This window comes from Octopus sinensis, linkage group LG17 (genome assembly GCF_006345805.1).
Source record: "Octopus sinensis linkage group LG17, ASM634580v1, whole genome shotgun sequence".
In the NCBI taxonomy this organism is placed as follows: domain Eukaryota; kingdom Metazoa; phylum Mollusca; class Cephalopoda; order Octopoda; family Octopodidae; genus Octopus; species Octopus sinensis.
Window position 1 is genome coordinate 6,937,149 of NC_043013.1, and position 740 is coordinate 6,937,888.

Here is a 740-nt window from a genome sequence, read left to right on the forward strand (position 1 = left end):
TACATAGGTAATGGGACTGAACCCGGAGCCACGTAGTTGGTAAGCAAGCTACTTACCACATAGCCACTCCTATACATATAAATATTATAAACACATATATGTTTTTATATATACATATATCATTTATCTTTCTGTGATTATAATATATACATACATACATACATACATACATACATACATACATACATACATACATACATACCGTGCAATAAGATATTACAATGATATATTAATATATAATGATATATAAAATACATTATTATATATGTGGTTACAGCAGTTAAGAACCAAAAAGGTAAAATTAACAAATGCCCCGAAATGGCGCATATTCTTTCTTAATGACACAATAACTATGATAGAAACCGGTATGCAGAGCTTTCAGTTCGTAACACTTACACTTGCAGGATGTTTGCAAAGCAAAAAAAAAAAAAAAAGAAATCAGAATCCCGCTGCGGAATGACGTCCCGTCCCGGAAGGTATATATACAATACGAAAACCAGCCAAGTGTCTTTATGTGTATCGGAAAAGATACTTTTTTGTAGTTATAGCATGTCTTAGGTATATATAATTTCCCTCTCTCATCAACGTTAGATGCTTATTTATAGTCTTATTGGAACTTTTCTAGCGGCTTTTCTCGTTCTCTCGGCAATGTTGGAAGCTTATGCGGTACGTCTAACCATTACCGCCCCTGACAGCTACACCTGAAATCTTCCTTTGTTCCTTTGATACACAGTAATCCT